This window comes from Oryctolagus cuniculus, chromosome 7 (assembly GCF_964237555.1).
Source record: "Oryctolagus cuniculus chromosome 7, mOryCun1.1, whole genome shotgun sequence".
Taxonomy (NCBI): Eukaryota; Metazoa; Chordata; class Mammalia; order Lagomorpha; family Leporidae; genus Oryctolagus; species Oryctolagus cuniculus.
In genome coordinates this window covers 98,787,228-98,810,156 of record NC_091438.1, presented here as the reverse complement: position 1 = coordinate 98,810,156, position 22,929 = coordinate 98,787,228, and positions in this window count along the sequence as shown.

Here is a 22,929-nt window from a genome sequence, read left to right as displayed (position 1 = left end):
CTGGCGCACCGCGCTGATCCGATGGCAGGAGCCAGGTACTTATCCTGGTCTCCCATGGGGTGCAGGGCCCAAGCACTTGGGCCATCCTCCACTGCACTCTCTGGCCACAGCAGAGAGCTGGCCTGGAAGAGGGGCAACCAGGACAGAATCCGGCACCCCAACCTGGACTAGAACCTGGTGTGCCGGTGCCACAGGCGGAGGATTAGCCTATTGAGCCGCAGCGCCAGCCTAATGTTAATTTTTAACTAAATTTTAAAACAGTTTATTATTTATAACATAGGAAAATAACATAATTTCAGGAATTTTCTTTCTTTCTTTTTTTTTTTTTTTTTTTTGACAGGCAGAGTTAGACAGTGAGAGAGAGAGAAAGAGAGAGAGAGAGAGAAAGGTCTTCCTTTTTCCGTTGGTTCATCCCCCAAGTGGCCACTATGGCCAGGGCTCTATGTCGATCCAAAGCCAGGAGCCCGGTGCTTCCTCCTGGTATCTCATGCGGGTGCAGGGCCCAAGGACCTGGGCCATCCTCCATACACTCCTGGGCCACATCAGAGAGCTGGACTGGAACAGGAGCAACCGGGACAGAATCAGGCGCCCCAACCAGGACTAGAACCTGGTGTGCTGGCACCGCAGGCAGAGGATTAGCCTAGCAAGCCACAGCACTGGCAGGAATTTGCTTTCTTTAAAAATATATTCATTGTATTCAACTAATATTTATTTATAAGGCTACCACTAAAAGCCACACAGCTAGATACTAAGAATAATGTATATGAAACAGAGTTAAAACATCTGCTCTCAATCTCAGATATCATTAAATGAAAATTAAAAATTGAAGTTACCATACCATAAATTTTCTATGGTGTATAAATGACATTACAAGAAAAGTGTAAAGACTTGAAACTTACAATTAATAATGTTGATTTAAAGATATCAGATGAAATAAAATATAGTATATGTGATTTTATTATTTCTTATATGTAGCAATATTATATAAATATATTTTATATATAAGAAGAGTAGAAAAATACATTAATAAAATATATTTATTTTATTATATATATATAATATAATATATTATATATATATATATAAGAGGGTTTTTAGAAATGTTTGTGGAAATTGGAATTATGTTTAGTTTGGTGCTAAAAAATGTATAAACCCATATCTATTAATCTTCAAATAGTTCATTTAGAATATATTTTATTGAAAAAAATGCCTGATTTGAAAACATTTTCCACAAAAGGAAAATTATTTTTAATTTAATTTTTGAAATATTCTTGTATATAGCTGTACATATAAATAAAACTGAGTAATTCTTCATTCATATATTTGGTACATTTCAAATTTTGATAATATAAAATATTTCAACATTATAAAACATTACTGTTTTATATAGGTATTGCACAGTCATTCCGAAGAACAGATTTCAATATTAAACGCAGGGTAGGTGAGATTGTTTATTTAAAAAAATTCATATGATTAAACTGAATATTTTGTTGATGTTAAAAATCTTCATATACTAGAATTCTGAAATTCTACTTCTTCGTATAAAACTTGGGGAAAGTATACAACTTGGGGAAATTAAACTCCTTGTACGCAAAAGATCTTTTACAAAGGTCTCTTCTCTTTCTGATTAAAAACAAGAATGGTGCCAGTGCTGTGACATATAGAGTAAAGCCGTGACCTGCAGTGCCAGCATCCCATTTGGGCGCTTGTTTGAATCCCAACTGCTCCACTTCCGATCCAGCTCTCTGCTATGGCCTGCGAAAGCAGTAGAGGATGGCCCAAGTCCTTGGGCCCCTGCACCCATGTTGTAGACCCGGAAGAAGCTTCTGGCTCCTGGCTTCATATCAGTGCAGCTCAAGCTGTTGCAGCCAACTGGGGAGTGAATCAGCAGACGAAAGACCTCTCTCCCTCTCTCTCTCTCTCTCTCTCTCTCTGCCTCTCTTTCTCTCTCTGTGTTAACTCTGGCTTTCAAATAAATAAATCTTTTAAAAAAGCAAGACTGTGTTGAGGGGTAGGCAGCATTGTAGCGTAGCAAATAAAGCTGCTACCACTTGCTATGCTGGCATCTCATATGGGTGCCGGTTCATGTCCTCAGTGCTCCACTTCCAATCCAGTATCCTGTTCATGTATTTGGGAAAGCAGTGTCTGATGGCCCAAATGCTTGGGTGTCTGTTCCCACATGGGAGACCTGGATGAAAATCAGGGTCCTGGTTTTGATCTGCCCCAATCCTGGCCTTTGCACTCACTGGGTTGTGAAACATTGATTGAAAGATCTCTTTTTCTTGCCTTTCTCTCTGTCTCTCCCTGTCTTTCTCTCTCTGTCCTTAACTTCCTTTCAGATAAAACAAATCTTAAAAAAAATTGGAAATACTCAGAATGTTCATCAATATGCCAGAAAATGTGAGATAATTGCAAAAAGGGTTCTATACAGTATGCAGTAGTTTAAAAAGATAGGAAAAATTTAATTTCGAAGCCATTTAGAATAATTCATATATACCAGTGGCATATAAATATTTAGTTTCTCATTTTTATTAATTACTTAAAGACATTAACACTGTAGTATTAAATAACATATCTGTCTACATACTTATCTAAGTCAAATAATAAGAATAAATTATATATGTTAAAATAGTGAAATTGATTGCCCCTAGGGGTTGGGACTAAGGAGATTGGACATTTTTAAAGATAATTGTAGAAATATTTGCAATGTTTCATCTGTTCATGAAGAGCCTTAAAGTAAAAATAATTACAATTTGGTAGTAGTTACTTCTACAAGTGGGATTTAAAAAAAATGTATCTAGATTTGTATTATATGCATATAGATATCTATATTTAGATAGATTATATTTTCATATTTCTTCAAAAAAAGAAAAAAAAGAAGAAGAAGGAAGGAAGGAAGGAAGGAAGGAAGGAAGGAAGGAAGGAAGGAAGGAAGGAAGGAAGGAAATGAAGGAGGGAAAATCCAATTTCAATATTGGGGGCTGGAGAAAATGTAGCAAAGAATGACCATTGCTTCAGGGATCAGAGAGGGAACTAACATTAAGAGGATTATAAAGTACATTAAAAATTTAAAGTCCCTAAAGATACACTTTTTACTAATCATAGATAAAATGGATTGATTTCCAGGTGTCAGGTATCCAGTGAAAGAAGCAATTTTAAGTGGAAGTTCAACATAGCAATTAAGATGCTTCTTGGAATGCATCTCAATATTGAAATGTTTAGGTTGAGTCTATGCTCTGCTCTCAATTCCAGCTTCCTGATAATGTTACCCCTAATTGGCAACAGGTGATAGCTCAAGTAATTGTATTTCTGCCAACTACTTGGAAGATCTGTTTATTCCTAGCTTCTGGCTTCAGCATAGCCCAGATACAGTGATTGCTTGTTCCCTCTCTCTCCAGCACCACTGACTCTGAAATATATTTTTAAAAACTTTAAAAGAGAGATAATTGAAGCTTGCATACCAGTGAAAGTAAGTTATAAAAAATTTTGCAGAAAAATTATCCAAAATAATTTGGTCATTAGTGTATCAGTCTTAAGGATATACTGGTGAGCCCATTACTTCTTCATTTTATTAATGCTTTCTCACCAAATAATTGTGAAGATATTCAGTATCTATATTTGGAAAATAGTATAATCTTGCTCTAGATATGGCTGGTTTCTTGTGGTCCTCTTCCTTACTACTCTAACCAGTTTTGGTACTGGTAGTGTTATCAGAGAAGCAAAGGGGTCCTTGTCTTTGTGCAAGAAAGAATTCAGGTGTGAGACAGAGAGCAGCGGAAAGCAAAATAGCAAGGTTTATTAGAGTAGGGGCATCCTTAAGAACAGATGGGCACCTCTCCAGACAGAACCTGAGAGAGAGTGCCTAGTTCACATTTAGGCTGGGGTTTTTAAGGGGATGGGTCTTGCCTTCTTGCCCCTTCTCGCCCCTTTTCCTTCTTCTCCTCCCAGAACAAAGGACTTGTTGGATGTAAATACAAAAAAAAAAAAAAAAAAATTCCTTTCTGAGTTTTTCCCATTGAAGTTATCAGACAGGGGAAGCCTGGCTGGGGTCACCCCACCTTAGAGGAAGGATGTTTATCAGGTAGAAGGGGCAGGACCCCCAGGAAGGTCAGCAGGCTCCAGGCAGGACTTTTGAAATGCAGATACTGGGCTGCAGCTGGAAGGTTATGTAGATGACTTTTGAGATGTGGATGCTGGACAGCTGTAGATGTCAACTCCTTAGGCCTTTGTCACACACACACACACATATGCTCATTTCTGACTTCCTACCTAACAGTAGCTCCACTCCATTTTGAAATTATGAGGCATAGGAAGTGCCTGAGAACATAGAATAAAAGGTGAAGTCTTTTTTTTTTTTTTTTTTTGACAGGCAGAGTGGACAGTGAGAGAGAGAGACAGAGAGAAAGGTCTTCCTTTGCCGTTGGTTCACCCTCCAATGGCCGCCACGGCCAGCACGGTGCGGCCAGCGCACCGCGCTGATCCGATGGCAAGAGCCAGGTACTTATCCTGGTCTCCCATGGGGTGCAGGGCCCAAGTACTTGGGCCATCCTCCACTGCACTCCCTGGCCACAGCAGAGAGCTGGCCTGGAAGAGGGGCAACTGGGACAGAATCCAGTGCCCCGACCGGGACTAGAACCTGGTGTGCCGATGCCTCAAGGCGGAGGATTACCCTAGTGAGCCGCGGCGCCGGCCAAGTGAAGTCTTAATCTTGGATAATATGTGTAAGTTACTGTTGAACTGGCTTAATATCTTTCAAGCCCTATCCTATATGAAAAATAAATAAAGCTGTAAAAATTTACAATTTTATGCACTAATGCTTTTAACCAACCCTATCATTGACAAAAACTAAGTGTAAGGATATGTGAAAAAGCACTGGTGGTTGGTGAACCCCATCTCATATGTAGCTGTTTCTCACTTTTATTATATGAGTTAGTGTAAGCACTCCCTAAGTGAGTAGGTATTTTCATCTGACGATGAGAAAGCTGGCTTTAATACTCGCTTAGGAAATACATAAAGGGACATCAATTCATATTTATCTAATTCACAAGCAGGGAGTACACTATATTGATTTATTGCAATCGCAATATAATTACAGTATGGATGACCAGGAAAGGATATGTAAGTTCACAAAAAATGAAAATGTCTGGCTTTGTACTGAATGATACAATTAAGAGTCTGTAGATTAGGCATCTTGTTTGGAGTCCCTAAATAGCTGTCTGACTCGGTGAACAGTTTTGCCAGCCTCAAATGCTTATGTGAAAATGAAGAATAATAAGTACTGCTTCAAAAACTTGTTTATGAAAAAAATTAATATGACTAATTAATATGACTAATTAATATGACTAATTTTCAGTTAGCACCTATTCACCTATTAGATGTTTGTAATGGACTTTCTTTTCATAAGGATTAGTTTCATACAAGACAAAATTTAAAATCTTGATTTCTAAAATCAGTTGAAGAAAAAACCTCACCTTCTTAGTCAATTATATTTTAGTAGTTACATAAACCAAACTCCCAGTTATCAGAGGCCCCCTCTGTATTGAGTGCATATGTAAAAATTTATACCTATTGGATATATAGATTATGTGGTAAAACAAATGAATTTGAATAATATATTTTCATATTGTTTGAAGAAAAAATTGCATTTCCTATGAGCATCTTACTTGAACACATTTTTGTTCAGTATTTATAAATTCTGAAGCTTCATGTGCATAAATCTGCATAAGTTTTGTTCATTTAAATTTCACACATTTGAGTTACATTATGAAGATATTAATATTAGCTATTAAACTGAATATGACTTCTTAAAATTATTAATTTATTTGTCATGCAGAATGACCAGAGAAAGAGAGAGAGAGTCCATCTTTCAGTGTGCTCTCCAAGTGGCCACAGCCACCAAGGCTGGTCCAGACAGAAGCCAGAACCCCAGAACTCCAACAGGGTCTCTCCTGTGGTTAGCAGTTGCCCAAGTAATAGGACAATCTTCCTCTGCTTTCTCAACTCCATTAGCAGGATCTGAATCAAAAGCAGAACAACTGGGAGCTAAGTCAGCACCTTGATATGGGATACCAGCATCACAAGAGTGATTTAACTGGCTATACCACAATCCCGGCCCTCATAAATATGTTTTAAAAGCTCAGTACACCACCTTCTATACACATCAAGTATGGCATCATATTAGCTACACAGAAAAGCTCTTTAGAAAAAAAAAATTAGAAAAAAAGACAGGTACAATTGCAATAAATGCAGTAACTTTTTTTTTTTTCCTTGCTCAAGATGTAGTCCAGTGAAGGCTAACACCAACAAATATAAATATTATTGGCTTTGAAGGATGTGTTCATGAAGTTCTCTAAAATTTTGATTTAGTTATCTGGTGTTACATGATGTTGACATAGAAAGGTCATCTACAAGAGATACTTCATTTTATATAATGTTGAAGTAGGCAGGCATACAGGTTAAAATTGATCAGATTTGTGAACTGGAAGACCACACCTCCGCCACACCCCTGTGTGACCTCTTGCCCCTACCTGATGACTTTGCCACACCCCTGTGTGGCCTCATTCCCCTACCTGGCCACACCGGGGTGCCCACCAGCCAACCAGGTTAATTAACCACTCCCCTTTGGAAGTGGGTTAAAAGCCAGGCCACGGTGTGGCCCAGCCTGCGCTTTTTCCCTGGCCTCTTGCTAGGAAGGGGCTTGCTGTAGCCCCGTGCCTCCAGGGTGCATGGCCTTCAGGCCATGTGCTCTAGGCTTCCTGGCCTAGATGCTCTTCCACATGGCTGGTTCCTGGTGCTCGGTATGAACCCCTATTCACCTCTCTCTCTTAAAAAGCTCTCACTCTCCTGTGCATTTTTCTCACTAAATAAAAGCTTAAAATGTACCATTGCTGCCAGTATTTAGAATTCTTCTCTAAATATTAGGCAAGAACCCTTTTGGGCTCATTAATATTGGGGATTCAGTAATAAGCCCATGGTGAAATCGTATGGCACCCCAAATTCCGGTAGCACATGTGGCACCTGGGATAGCATTTCTAGAGAACTTCAAGGGTCGCATTTCAGTGTAAAATTTAGGGGGTCTTCTCGGATTTCAATGTCACTTAAAATAGAATGATTTACATGTATTCTTGTTTAATACTTTAAAAAAACTGATAGCATAAAATGGCACTAGATATAAAATAATTAAATACGAATTAGATTCTTAATATTTATTTAATGATATAGCCATAGGGCTTGCAATATATGGTGAGACATACCATAGCCTGCTATCTGGATCCTGAGGAAATAAAGGTGTACTAGCGTCCAGAGTGATGATGAAACATTTTTTGTAAAGATTTATTTATTTATTTGAAAGAGTTACACAGAAAGAGAAGGAGAGGCAGAGATAAGAGACAAGTCTTCCATTTGTTGATTCTCTCACCAACTAGCTGCAACTACCAGAGCTGCGCTGATCTGAACCCAAGAGCCAGGAGCTTCTTCCAGGTCTCCCATGTGGGTGCAGGGGCCTAAAGACATGGTCCATCTTCCATTGCTTTCCCAGGCCATTAAAGAGAGCTGGATCAGAAGTGGAGAAGCTGGGACTTGAACTGGCATCCATATGGGATGCTGGCATTGCAGGATGTGGCTTTACCCACTATGCCACAGTGCTAGCCCATGAAATATTTATGGAGAAGGTAACATGTTAGATATTTAATTGAAGTTACCCTTTGAGAAAATAAAGCAGAATGACAAAAGATCTATTTGTTATATTTTCAAAGAAAGAGCCAGTTATTTGCTGATATCTTACAAAATCATTTAGACATAATTAGTACCTTGAGGGGTCGGGGGGGTAGCAGGTGAACAAAATCTTTTCCAGTCAATCAATGGTGTATCAATTTAATTTACTTTTTCAAAAAAAAAAAAAAGCTCTTCCATTTACTGATCTTTTGTTTTTGTTTGTTTCAATATATTAATTCTCTAATTTTAACTTTTTTCCACATACTAATTTTGGGTTTGTTTTCTTCTTGTTTTTCTAGGTCATTGAGGTACCTTGGTAGATTATTTGTTTGATGATTTCCAATTCCTTGATGTAGGTACTATTTGCTATAAACTTTCCTCTTAACACTGCTTTGTGGTAACCCATGAGTTTTGATATGTTGTGTTGTAATCCTGATTTGTTTCCAATAATTTTATTTCATTTTGGATTTAAAATGGTTATTCTTATGTAAAAATAAAAAGTCTTATTTTCTTAAAAAAGTACATTTCACAAAAAGAGCGAGCTATATTTTTGAACTAAAAACAAAACAAATAATACAATTCAGTTGAGAAATGTTTTAGAGAAAATGTCTTTTTGTCTAAGATATATGTTCTTGGAAATGACAAAACTGATTGCAGTTCAGAATGTGTCACTTGGTAGGTATAAGCCATTAAGTTAGTTATGTAACCTATATGTGTGTTTTTTTCCTCATTTGCTTCAAATTTAACCAAGGATGTGAAAAATCTTTAGAGTGAAAAATTACAAAAATTTAAAGAAAGAAATAAAAGAACACAAAAACAGTGAAAAAATGTTCAAATGTTGTGGATTAGAGGAATTAATATCATTAAAATATCCATACTACACAAAATGCTTTATAGATTCCATGTGATCAGAATCTAAATACCAGCAATATGCTTCTCAGGTCTAGGAAAAAAACTATGCTAAAATTCATATGGAATCATAAGAAACGCTGAATAGGTAAAGCAATATAAATAAAAAAAAAAGTTGGAGGCATCAGAATACCAGATTTCAAGACACATTACAGGGCAGTTATAATCAAAATAACCTGGTACTGGGACAAATACAGACATGTAGGTCAATGGAACAAATAGAAATCCAAGAAATCAATCCATACATCAACAACCAACTAATTTTTGAATAATGAACTAAAAATCAACCCCTGGAGAAAGGACAGTCTCTTAAACAAATGGTGCTGGGAAAATTGGATCTAGACATGCAGAAAATTGAAACAAGAAATCTACTTCACACACTACACAAAATACACTCCAAGTGGATTAAAGATCTAAATCTATGACTTGATATCATTGCATTACTAGAGAACATTTGGAAAACTCTGCAAGACATTAGCATAGGCAAAGACCCCAGAAGCACAGGCAATCAAAGCTAAAGCAGAAAAATAAGATTGCATCAAGATAAAAAGTTTCTGCACTGCAAAACACTCAACAAATTGAAGAGGAAACTTACAGAATGGGAGAAAATAATTGCAAACTATGCAACTGATGAAGGATTAATATCCAGGATCTATAAACAGCTCAGGAAATTCAGCAACAACAAAGCAGATAATCCAGTTAAGAAATAGGAAAAGTTATGAACCTACATTTTTTAAAAGGATGAAGTACAAATGGTCAACAGACATGCAAAAATGCTCAAGATCACTAGCCATCAGGGAAATGCAAATAAAAAGTACAATGAGGTTTGACCTCACCTCAGCTAGAATGACTATCACCCAAAGTCAAAAAGCAGTAAATGCTGGTGAGGATGTGGGGGAAAATGTAGCCTGATACACTATTGCTGAGAATGCAAGCTAGTATAAAGATTATGGAAGACAATATGCAGATTTCTCAGAAATTTGAAAATAGATCTATCATATTACTCAGTCATCCCACTCCTGGGTATTTACACAAAGGAAATGAGAGCAAAATATAAATTAACTGTGCCCCCATGTTTTTTGTAGCTCAAATCAAAATAGATAAGATATGGAATTAACCCAGTAGTTCATTAACTGGTGACTCATTAAAAAAATGGTACATATATACTACAGAGTACTATTCAGCCATAAAAAAGACTGAAATCCTTTCTTTTGAATCAAAATGGATGCAACTGGAAACCATTATTGCTAGTGAAATGCGCAAGCCTCAATAAGACAAATATCATAAATTTTCTCTGATATGTGGCAGTTAATATCGAACACAAAAAAGTATTGGAACAAAATAGATATCTTGTGATTTGATTTGCACATTTGGTTCTCATTTATATTATGTACATTGTGGTCTTCCTACTTTTTACTTGTTTAATATTATGTTTAGTGGTGAATTGAGCCTGTGATTATGAAGTAAATTAAAATTATGTCTTTACAAAAATCAATGAAAAGTAAAGAGGGGGCATTGAAGGGAAAGAGAAATTATGATTATCGTCTTTGAACTGTATATATGTAATAAATTAAATCTGTTTTCTTTATATTCATAAAAATCAAAAAATTGATGAAGGGGAAAAAAGAAAATATAGTACATATAGATGATGGAATTCTACTCAGCCATAAAATTTAAAGAAATCCTAACTTTTACAACAAAATGCATGCAACCAGAGACTTTTATGCTCCGTGAAATAAGTCTGACCTAAAAAGACAAACATGTGTTTTCATTGATTTGTGGGACTTAATATAAAGAGTACAAAACAGTACTAATGTATATAAGTAAAACTGACATATTGAGATTTGATTATTTTTTATTTTGAGATTTGATTATTTTACTCCTGTGGAACTGTGACCTCCCTTCTTGGCCATTAATTAACTGGTGATTTTAAACCTGTGACTTCTAAGTACATTGAAAGATTGTTATTGCAAAAATTAAAAGAAAAAAAAAGGAAAGAAGGAAGCAAGGAATGAAGGAAAGAAGGAAGGAAAGAAGGAAGGAAGGAAGGAAGGAAGGAAGGAAGGAAGGAAGGAAGGACAGTGAGATGTATCATTATGGGATTTAAATTCACATGGGATATACCTGAAATCTGTTCTCTTTATATAAATAAATAGTAGTAATTTCAACAATGTGGTTTTTTAAAAAGGTATTTTGGTAATTCCTTCTGAACTGCTGAAAATGGTGTGAGTTACAGGATAAGACAATTACTGCTTTTTTAAAAATATTTTTTTTAATCAGAATTACAGGGGGGGGGGGATACAGAGAGAAATATCTTCTAACCACTGGTTCACTTTTCAGCTGGCTGCATTGGCTGGGGCTCTGCCAGCTTGACTCCAGGAGCCAGGAGCTTCATCCAAGTCTCCCACATGGGTGCAAGGGCTCTGGAACTAGTGCCATCCTCCAATGGTTTCCCAGGAGCATTAGCAGGGAGCTGAATCAGAAGTGGAGAAGCCAGAACTCGAACAGGAGTCCATAGGAGATGCTAGTGTCACAGGTGGAGATCTTACCTCTCCTCCAGAACGTCAGTCTTGACAAATAGTTTTTAAAAATTAGAATTTTGTGGGGTCCATATTCTTATAATCTAGCTTTCTAAGGCATGATATCAATGTTATTGATGTGTCTGGAATTCTGTATGACTTCAAGTTCAATAAATGCCTCTATGTGGAGGGGGAGGGTGGATTATTAAATTGAAAAATTTAAGAATTTCTAGTATAAGTCATATTCCTTGAAACTAATTTTATATTATGACTCTATGGAGAGACTGGAAGGCAAGTCCCATTTCACCCATAAATGAGATGGTGCGTTCCACGTAACCTAGAGAATTAAAGACAACCTCTCTGGTTAATTAGGATGTATAGGAAGAAAAACTGGTAGAGGAAAAAGAAAATGAGCTAGCTCTCAGTGACTTCAGGCTTCATCATCCCTTCATGTCATGAAGGGTGACAGAATGAAAGAGACAGAAAGAAAGGAAAGCATCTTTTTTGCTGGCTTCTAATTTTGCTAATATTTGCCAGAGAACAATAGTACATTTTACGTTTTGTTGTTCTTAAATTCAACAGGACTACTTAGACATTTAAATTATTTTCTAGGTTCTATTCTAACATATTAGAGAATTTTTTTTATCTATTATAGATCTGTAGATTATTCCTGTGCACTGTTTGTAGTTAGGAAGAAATAGTAAATTAAGACAGTAAATAATATGAACAAAGCTTCATCTTTTTAAATCTTTTCTAATCAATGTTAATAAATATTTCTAAACATATTTCTATTTAAAAATAAGTCAACTTCATTATTTAACATTGTAATAATAAAAGAAGCAATTGACAAATGCAACTTTAATACATATAACAATGTTATAACTTGCTCTAAATATATTAGATATCTAAATAACTTACAAATAGATCACATAATCTAAAGGTTGATGTTGAGTTTCTTCTCTGATAATTATTCATCTTACATCTCTTTCTTGTTTTTTAATGAAATAATTCTATGATCAAGCATTTGGAGTAAATATCACAAACCAAATCAACACTTGGGGTAATTTTATTGTAAATGAGTATAATACAGACCCAGTGACTTCCTTCAGTTTTCAGCACAGAACAAACAAATTACCAATATATATGGACTTTTGAAAATTTGTACCACAATAAAATCTCGCCATAATTGGATTCAAATATTGTTGATAGCATGCTTTTGGGTACAATATATTAGATTGTTAGTTTTCAAACCAAAAAAAAATTAGAACTCTATGAAGCATTTCTTTGGTTTTTTAGGGAGGAAAGCATAATCACTGTGTTCATGTTTAATTTATATACGGTCTGTCACCTCAAACTACATCTCAATTTCATCACAAAAAACTCAAGTTCTAAAGCATAAAAAATTTCCCAGTAGGGTTTCTGAATTCCAAGCGTTTAACAAGCACTAGTGCAGATGATGAAAGAAAGAAAACTGAGTTCTAATTTCAGCTCTGCCACGGAAGGTGCAATCTAAAATAACTAACTTACTTTCCTTGTGATTTTGTGTATTTGTAAGTAAGCTATAAAGGACCTTTTTTTATACAAACATCTTGCAAATAAAGCTAGTGACATTTGTTGAGTAAATTATTGCATATTTTGAAGAAATGTTCACCAATAAATGATTGTAACAAACTAAGTAAATAGAAGTCACCATATGAAGACATATAAATTCATTATACTGGAGGAGGCAAATGAGCTTGGATGCATTTTATGACAAGAAAAGGCAAGTAAAATTTTGCATTACTCACAGAATTCACATTTAAAGAAATATGTATTGGTAACTTTACTGCTTGCCTAAGTGACACATTAAACAAAATTTTTTAAAGAGTTCTTCATTTATATAGCTCTTGGATAAAGCATATTTGGCCTACTAATGGATGATACTAATGCTAAGGGTAATCATATGCTACATTTACATAATATATTTATTTTGCTATGTTAGGAGTTTTTTCACAACACTGACCTCATTTTTCTTTCGATGACATTCTTGTGAGGTAAGCAGTACATGTAACTTGGTAATAAATATAAAATATAGACCAGAAGACTGTGTATGTAATCAAAAAGAAGAAAGAAACTTACCAATGCACACAAAAAAGTGCTATCTTACTGTTGTCATCAATAGCCATCAGGAAATGCAAATGCAAACTACAATGAGATATCATCTCACCCCTGCTAGAATGGCTACTATAAAAAATACAGAAAGTAAATAATGTGGGTGAGGATGTGGAAAGTGGTAAACTCTTATATAATCTTTGTGGGAATGTAAATTAATGTGAATTCACTGTGGGAAACAGTAAAGCAGTTTCTTAAAAAACTGGAAATAGGACTGCCACATAATCTAGCAATTCCTCTACTGGATGTATATCTTAAAGAAATGAAATCACTTTATCAAATAAATAGTTGCTCTGACATATAAATCATAGCACTGTTCACAGCAGCCCCAAAACAGAAGCAACCATGTTGTCTATCATTAAATAATATTTCATCATGTACATATACCACCTTTTCTTTATCAAAAGATAAATAGATAAAGAAAATGTGATGTATATACAAAAAGTTGTATATATACAGAATGGAATATTATTGAACTATATAACAAAATGAAAGTCCTATTATTTGCAACCCAATGAGATTGGAAGGACATCACGCTAATTGAAATACGCCAGATCTGAAAGACAAATATCTCATGTTGTCTCTCATATATGGAAGATAAAATCAATCTCGTAGGACAGTGATTACTAGAAGATGAAAGGGGTAGGAGAGGATAGAGGGAGTTTGGATAATGGACACCAAGTCAGAGTTATAGGGAAGAAATAAGTTGCCACTGTTACACGGAATGCTGGGGAGAGTCTAGTTCGCAATAGCTAAGTACATATTTTATGAACCATTAAACAAAAGACTCCAAGCCTCCAATCATAAAGTAAAGGGAAAGAAGGGAAATATTAGTTACCGTAATTTGATCAGTACACATTTTATACATCTATTTAAAGGTCATGCTGTAGCTTATAAATACATAAAATTATTACATAAATTTAAAAATAAAAAATATGGAATTTTCTCACAGTGGAACTGGCACTTGGATTAAAATTCCTTTCCATTACCCAACGTGGAGTTGTTTCGTCACTAAATGCTGCTTGGAACTGGAGGAGTGGTGACACAGGCACTCTTTCCTTCTTGATTTCTTCAATGTAACTTTTCTTATGATTGTCACGATATGGTGCATCAATTTATCACCTGGCTTCCATAGCTCTTGTCAATGTGACTTGCTGTGTGTATAATTGTTCACATTGGTTTCTCTGTAGGGAAGTGGTTGTCAGAGTTCTTATTCAGAGCCATCTTGGTTTCACTGAAAACTAAAAAAAAAAGTTTGGTAAAAAATTATGTAACTATTATTAATATAGGAGAAAAATCCTAGTTGCTGTCATATACCTGATTCTACACCAGAACCAGGGGATCCTCAAGGACAAACTATTTCCTATGAGAGTAAGACAATAAATGTTGAAATAAGAACAAGAGAAAACACAAAATTAACAGAGGCAACACATTATCTTATTCAAGATACTCTATAAATTAAGATTGAAAATTAAAGAGAAGATATCTAAGAAAGATACAAGCAATGTCATGGCTGAGAAGAACTGATAAAATCAGTATCATTCACAATAGCTACAAAAAAATGAAATACCTCAGAATAAATTTAACCAAGAATGTGAAAGATATTTACAATGAAAATTACAAAGTATTAAAGAAATAGAATGAGGCACAAAAATGGGAAAATCTTCCATATTTGTGGATTGGAAGAATTAATATCATCAAAATTTCTATACTACCCAAAGCAATTTATACCTTCAATGCAATCCCAATCCCAATCCAATCCCAATCAAAACACTAATGACAATTTTTTCAAATCTAGAAAAAAAATGCAAAAATTCAAATGTAAGCACAAGGGATCCTGAATAGCTAGAACAATCTTCTACAATAAAACAAAGTCAGATAAATCACAATGTAAGATTTTAAGACATACTACAGAGCAGTTATAATAAAAAGAATCTAACTGGCACATAAATAGATATGTAGACCAATGGAACAGAATAGAAATCCAAGAAATTAATCCAGACAATTACAATCAATTATTCTTTAGCAAGTGAGATAGAATCAATCCTTGGAGAAAAGAGAGTATCTTCAACAAATGTTGTTGGAAAATTGGATTTACACAGGCAGAACAATGAAACAAGACCCATACCCTACACCATATACAAAAATAGATTCACAATCAAAGGTCTAAAATCTATGACCTGCTTCCATCAAATTATTAGAAAAAAAACACAGAGAAACTCTGCAAGACATTGACATATACCAAAACTTCTTGGGAAAGCCCCTGGAAGCACAGCCAATCAAAGTAAAAATAGAAAAATGAAATTACATCTAGCTAAGAAGCTTCTACACTGCAAAGGAAGCACTAAACAAAGAGAACTGGAAATGACAGAATGGGAGAAAATATTTGCAGGCTACAGAACTAATAAAGGATTTATATCCATGATCTATAAGGGACTCACAAAACTCAACAGGGTTTGGAACTGGGACGTAGAAGTCTCAGCATCCCAGCTGCTCCATTTCTGATCCCGCTATCTGCTATGGCCTGAGAAAGCAGTAGAAAATGGCCCAAGTCATTGGGCCCCTGCTCCTACATGGGAGACCTGGAAGAAGTTCCTGTCTTCTGGCTTTGGATCAGTGCAGCCCTGGCCATTGCAGCCAATTGGTAAGTGAACCAGGAGATGGACGACCTTTCTCTCTCTCCCTCTTCTTCTCTCTCTGTGTGTAATGCTAACTTTCAAATAAATAATAAATAAATGTTTAAAAAATACCTCAACAACAACAAAACAATCCAGTTAACAAATGGACAAAGGACATGAACAAGTATTTTCAAAAAATAAAATTCAAATGGGCAACAGATACATGAAAAAATGCTTAGGATCAGTAGCCATCAGGGAAATGCAAATCAAAACCACAATGAGGTTTCACTTCACCCTAGTTGATATGGTTATCACCCAAAACTGAAAAAAAAAAAAAAAATCAAATGCTGTCAATTGAAAGAATTATGTGTTCCCCCATGTTTACTTCAGCTCAATTTAGAATAGCTAAGATATGGAATCAATCAATATGTCCATCAGCTCGTGACTGGATAAAGAAATTATATCTATCTATCTATCTATCTATATATTATATATATATATACACACATATATATGTCATTGTATATATCCATGAGTCTTTATATAAAATATGTAACTTAAGATATATAAATATATAACATATTTATATATAATATATAATATATATTCTCTCTATATTTATATATAATATATGATATATAAACTATTTAATATACTAATAATATATTTATATATATATATATCTCCACTATTGTGAGTTGAGCTTCTATAAACATATTGCACTGATAACTATTTCATATACTGATATAATTTTTCTAGGTAAATTTCCAGGAGTGGGATCTCAGCATCATATTCTAGATGTATTGGCAGATTTCTGAGGGATCTCTATACTGTCTTCCATAATGGTTGTACAAGTTTAGATTCCACCAGTAATGTATTAGGGTACCTTTTTCTCTCATCCTTATCAGCATTTGCTATTTTTTGATTTCATATTAGAGCTGTTCTAGCTGGGATGAGGTGAAACCTAATTGTGATTAGTGTTTGCATTTCCCTATAGCTTGTGATCCTGAATATCTTTTCATGTATCTATTGGCCATTTGTACTTCATCCTTTGCAAAATGTCTATTCATATCCCCACGCATTTCTTAACTGGATTGTTTGTTTCATTGTGGTTGGGTTTCTTGAGCTTTTTATGTATCATGGGTAGTAATCCTTTATCAGATAAAGTTTGGAAACATTTTCTCCCATTCCATCCATTTCCTCTTTGTTGAGTGTTTCCTTTGTTGTGCAGAAACTTCTTAACTGATGTAATTCCATTTGTCTAATTTTGCCTTTTTTGTCTGTGCTTCTGTGGTGTTTTCCAAGAAGTGTATGCATATGTCAATGTCTCCAAATTAATTAATCCTATTTGTGGTTCTTTGTTCTTGTGGCCCTGGAAAACTAATTCCAGTGTGGTGCAAATGTTTCATATTTTACTAATGTAGTAATAAATGCTTGTAAGTATTTCATGTAATTCACAGGATCATATACAAAAAAGAGTGATTTTTATTTTATTTTATTTTTTAAAGATACATTTATTTCTTTGAAAGGCAGAGTTACATACAGGCAGAGGAAGAGACACAGAGAGATGAGAGATCCTCCAACCTCTGGTTCACTCACAAATGGCTACAATGACTGGAGCTAGGCTGATTCGCAGCCAGGACTCAAGAGCTTCTTCCAGGACTCCCATATGGGGCTCAAGCACTTAGGCAATCTTCCAGTGACTTAGGCACTTAGGTAATCTTCAAGTGAAAAATAAAGCACAGTTTAGGAAGACACATATTATTATTCTCAAAATATACCACCATGGGGCCGGCGCCATGGCTCGCTAGGCTAATTCTCCACCTGCGGCGACAGCACCACTGGTTCTAGTCCCGATTGGGGAGCCAGATTCTGTCGCGGTTGCTCCTCTTCCAGTCCAGCTCTCTGCTGTGGCCTGGGAAGGCAGTGGGGAATGGCCCAAGTGCTTGGGCCCTGTACCCTCATGGGAGACCAGGAGGAAGCACCTAGCTCCTGGCTTCGGATCAGCTCAACACTGGCTATAGCATCCATTTGGGGGGTGAAACAACGGAAGGAAGACCTTTGTCTCTGTCTCTGTCTCTGTCTCTCTCTCTCTCTCTCACTGTCTAACTCTGCCTGTCAAAAAAAATATACCACCATAACATAGAATTTAATAAAGGATATAAGAATTAAGCAAGCATTTCTCAAATAATTTATACAGATTATCATAATCAAATAAATTTTAAATTAAACCAGAATTTTGTTAGATACCCATTATAATGACTGAAGTTAAAAAGTTTCACAATTCCAAAGAATTGTTGAGATCAAAATTAACTAAATATAGAGTTAATTATTCTTCTAGTTAATCGAAATTCATCTTACTAGTTTGCAAAACTGGTTGGCAATTTCTTGAAATCAGAATCCAGTAGTTACCATAAAATTTAGGAAATACCCCCATTTATCAAAAGCATCATCATATCAGGTAGCTATAAGAAAATGTCATAAACCCATAGGCTTATCAGCAACAGAAATTCATTTCTAACAGCTCAGTAGGGTGGAACTAGGTTGCAAACTCTGACTTACATTATTGTCATTTGGGGAAGGAGGTGAGGGAGTTCTCTAGGGTCTCTTTGCAAAGGGCACTGACCCCATCTGTGGCATAATCTCCTTCAGATACTCATCCTCCAAATATTCGTCATATTGGGGATTAATTTTTAACAAATCAATCTGGGGGAGAGCATGTTAACTCTGCCTGTGGTAGGAATGAAAAAAAAAGAGAGACATAATAACTTCATCCAAAACAGCTAAAAACTGACAATAATACAAATATCCTCCAAATGAAGGGTTGATATACATGTGTACTATATTCATACAAAATAATGCTATTTCAGGAGACAATATTGAATAGTTAAGTACTCAGCCTTAAAGTCAGAGAGAAATTGATTCAATGTTACATCTAACATGTATCATAGAGATTTGATAAAATTACTGAAACTTTCTAAACCTCACTTCACAAATCACTTTCATATTCATTGGGTTATTCCACTGAATACTCATAAGGTTTTTTTTTATTTAACTTTTATTTAATGAATATAAATTTCCAAAGTACGACTTATGGATTACAATGGCTTCCCCCCCATACCGTCCCTCCCAACCACAACCCTCCCCTTTCCCACTCCCTCTCCCCTTCCATTCACATCAAGATTCATTTAGATTATCTTAATATACAGAAGATCAGCTTAGTATACATTAAGTAAGGATTTCAACAGTTTGCTCCCACACAGAAACATAAAGTGAAAAATAATAGATGATTTTTTTAAATGATGATAAAATCAGATCAGACCTATTGTCATGTTTAATCCCAGTGAGAGTCAAGTTGGGAATTGATAATTTCTTTTTACAGAAGATCAATTTTGTATGCATTAATTAAAGATTTCAACAGTTTGCACCCCCATAGAAACACAAAGTGAAATATATTGTTTGAGTACTCGTTATAGCATTAAATCTCAATGCACAGCACATTAAGGACAGAGATCCTACATGAGGAGTAAGTGCACAGTGACTCCTGTTGTTGACTTTACCAATTGACACTCCTGTCTATGGCATCAGTAATCTCCCTATGCTCCAGTCATGAGTTTCCAAGGCTATGGAAGCCCTCTGAATTCTCCGACTCTTATCTTGTTTAGACAAAGCTGAAAAGCCCATGAGAGTATTTCAGGCATGGAAAGCCAAGACACTCTGGCAAAAGATCTCTGTGAGTGAGATCCCAGTGGAAAGAACAGGTCTTCAAAGAAGGAGGTACCTTTCTCTGAAGGGAGGAGAGAACCTCATAAGGTTTTTTTTATAGAATATAAAGTAATATGTTCAGTGTTTTATAATGATTGTCACCATAATGTAAATAAGTATATATTGAATAAATAAATTAATGAGTGAACAAAAGAAGGAATCAGTAGTCAACCAATGAATTTCCCTTATCAAGGTGGCATTTACTTAGCTGAAAATCTGCCAGGTGAATGATATGGGATGACTAATGAATTGATGACCACAAAGGACAAGTCAGTCAGTGGTAGAGGGCCACAGTTCATCAAATTTATGACTTTAACCATAGGAAAAGTCAGATATAAAAACCCTTCTATTTTTCTATCTGTTAGTAATGGATGAAACTTAATCCTTTTAATATTTCTATTTACTTTGTCTTGACTAAAAAGAACTCCCCTCATCTCTCTTCTTATTATATGGAATAAAAATTAGGACAATAGTTCATTTATTCTCATTTTCCCATAGTTTTTGGCATCCTAGAGAATTTTGTCATTCTTTTGCATTAACAAAAGTTGTTTTTTAAATTCATATAGTCTATCATTGTATCATCACTTGAAGAAGCAAAGCTCAATTTTTGAGACTCACGCTCTTAACAGCAAAACAGAGTTACTCCTTGAATAAGCCATATTTTAATTTTTCCCCATGCATTTAACTCAAATTCTTGACTAAAATTATCTATAAATAAAATATTTCCAAAACTGCATACCTTTTTAAAGATTAATTTATTTGAAAAGCAGAGTTATAGAGGGAGAAGGAGAGCCAGAGAGAGGAGACATCTTACATCTATTCATTCGCGCCCCAAATGGCCACAACAGCCAGGACTAGGCTGGGCCAAAGATAGGAGTTAGGGATCTCATCTGTGTTTTCCATGTGGGTGTAGGAGTCCAAGTATGTCAGCTATCTCCCACTACTCCTCAGGCCCATTATCGGGGAGCTTGTATTAGAAGAGGAACAGCCAGGACTTGAATCGGTGTCCATATGTGATGCAGCACCACAGGCGGCATCTTACACACTATGCCACAATGCTGGCCCTAAAACTCTGTACACATCACTTAAAATATGCTCTTCATTAGACAGAAAACACAATATTTAGAAAATCTAAGCCCAAATCAATGTGTATGTCTTAAAGCATTTTAAAACATGCCAAGAGAGGAACAGACATTTGGTCTACTGGTTCAGGTACCTATATCCTATATCTGAATGGCTGGGTTTGATAGATGGCTCCAGTTCTTAAATCTAGCTTTATACTAATGCAAACCCTGTGAGGTACAGCTGATAACTAAAGAGTTTGAATTAATTTCTACCAGCCACTGAAAGACCTGTATTGAATTCAAGGCTCTCACCTTGAGCCGGAGGGCCCCTGGGGCTATTGCAAGCATTTGGGGAACAAATCAGCATATGTGGTCCTCCATCTCTGAAATTAATTAGTTAATAAATTAATTTTAAGGTCCCCATAATATGTACTCTCTTGAGCATGAAGACATAAACAGAACAATTTACCATCCTTCCAACAAGTAGCTAAAAATAAAACATAATGTATGAAACAACAGTTTAAAAGATATCAGAGAGTAAGTAATGACAAGTATGGACATACAAGAGATAGAGAATGACTAGATAGAGGTGAATACTATAATTTAGCCAGCCTATCACCTATTTAGAGTTTTCATGATGTAATATGGTTAAGGGGACATTTGCAGAACCTAGATGTTTCTCAAATTTGAGGAAATGGAGTTGGATGTCCAGGTGGTTTGTAAAGTAAACTACCAAAGATTTTGAGAACTAAAGAGGCAGAAAGTGAAATATAATGAGAAAATTAGAATTAAAAATGCTACCACGTTGTTCAAATGTTTTGTTACGTTATTTAAATATTTAACATATAAGGGCTGGCATTGTGGTATAGCAAGGAAGGCTGCCATCTGTGATGCTGGCACCTCATCTGGGTACTGGTTCTTGTCCTGGCTGCTCCACTTCATAGAGAAAGAAAATACAATCTTGTTTAAAAAGTTCAGTTTACTCAAGATGGTAAAGAAGTTATAATTGCTTTGAACATTCAAACAAATGAAGAAAACTCATGGATTGATTTTTTTTCTTTGTCACTGATGTTCAATGACTTTACTGTCATGTCAAGAATTAAGAAATGGCAGCTGACTAATAATTATGATTCAGGGAGTATTTTGTTTGAATAGGTGAATCATTCTATCCAAGTTTTAAAAAAAGTCACAATTTTTATCAGTGATTCTCAAACTCCTATGAATATATGACTTTAGCAGGTATCTTGCTAAATTACAGATTATTATCAGAATTTCTGGAGTGGGACATGAGATACAGCATTTCTTATCAGCTTTGAGGGTGATATGTTAGTTTCCTATTGCCACTGTAGCAAATTTTCACAATATCAAAGTTACAAAGTAATAGAAATTTTTATTTTATAGTTAAGGAAATCCAAAGTCCAAAACTAGTTTCAGTGCATTAAAAGAAAAAATTTTGACAGGTGTGGGCTCTATTCTTTCTGGAGACTTCAGTGGTGAGTAGCTTTCCAGCTCCCAGAACCTGTGGATGTTTCTTGGCTCTTTGCCTCACATCAATCACCTTGACCACTATGTCAGTGGTCTCAAGTCTTGTTCTTCTGACTCTGACCCTCTTACCCTCCTATTATAGGGACCTTTGTGAATACACTGGGATACTCCCTATTTCATAACACTTAATGTAATCACACCTGCAAAATCCCTTTTACCATATACTGTGACATACTCATGGATTTTGAGAATTAAGACATGGACACCTTTGGAGTGTTATTTAACCTACTACAGCAGCAGATGCAATGCTGCTGGTCTATGGGTGACATTTTAATACTGAATCTATAACGTCCAAAGACAATTGCATGTCCTGGACAGAGAATTACTTTATGATTCTGCTGATAACTTAAATGTAAAACAGAAACAGAGCTGACAATAAGTGGCTTCTGTCTGACACCCATATTGTAAAAAGATATATAATTTATTTATAAACACCATGAATTTACAAAATTCTGACAGTATATATATACATATATATATATAGTATATGTAGTACCTCGATATTTTATTTCCAAACTAAAGAAATGTACATGCCTTTCTGAAAAACAATTGTGAATATACAGGGAAGGGACTGAGAGAGCTTAACATTGCATACTCTGCATAGAATTGCATATCCTATAATCTTTCTTGTTTCTATCTTCTCAC